Genomic DNA, 944 nt, shown 5'->3' with positions numbered 1-944 from the left:
GTGTCGGACTCTGTACTAGCAAACTCGCACAAGAATCAGGCCTGAGATCATCTCAAATGAAGTTTCTTTGGAGATCCCTCCAACTGAACTGCTGATCTTAGAACCCCAACCATGAAGAGACTGTCAGCCAGTGGATTCTGAATAGGATTCATTGCGATTGGAACTGAGAGATTGGCAGCAATCCAGAACTGATGAACTATCAAAACTGTATGAGCAGAACCCTCAGAGCGCGCCTCCCATTGGGGATCTGGGATGGGTGGGAGGTTGGGTGGGGCTTTTCCCTTTGTTTTTTTCCCTGACCCCAGATACAGGGTAAAGTGATATTGATGTGGAAACAATGGTATTACCCACTTTCACCCTGTAGCCCTTGACACTTTGTTCCCTAATCAACTAAGTAAGATTATTAAAAATTAATTTTAAAAAATTATCATGCATGAGTTTACTCCTTGAAGCTCCCGAAAGCACTTAGGCCATCCTCACTAAACCTCTTTAAGAACTCTGTAGTGGAGTCCAGCACAGTAGCCTAGCAGCTAAAGTCCTCGCATTGCACACGCTGGGAACCCATATGGGCAAAGACTCTAATCCCGACAGTGCCACTTCCCATCCAGCTCCCTGCTTGTGGCTTAGGAAGGCAGTCGAGGACAGCCCAGATCCTTGGAATCCTGCACCCATGTGGGAAACCCGGAAGAGGCTCTGGGATCCTGGCTTCAGATCAGCGCAGCTCCAGCCATTGTGGCCACTTGGTAGTGAATCAACAGATGGAAGATCTTCCTCTCTGTCTCTCCTTTTTTCTGTATATCTGACTTTCCAATATAAGTAAAATAAATCTTAAAAAAAAAAAAAAAAAAAAAAAAAAGAACTCTAAAGAGATTGGGCCCCTTCACCCACATAGGAGACCCAGGTGAAACTTCTGGCTTGAGTCTGGCCCATCCCTGACTGCTGTA

The sequence above is a fragment of the Ochotona princeps genome, chromosome 10, assembly GCF_030435755.1.
Source record: "Ochotona princeps isolate mOchPri1 chromosome 10, mOchPri1.hap1, whole genome shotgun sequence".
NCBI lineage: Eukaryota > Metazoa > Chordata > Mammalia > Lagomorpha > Ochotonidae > Ochotona > Ochotona princeps.
This window is presented reverse-complemented; position numbering follows the sequence as displayed.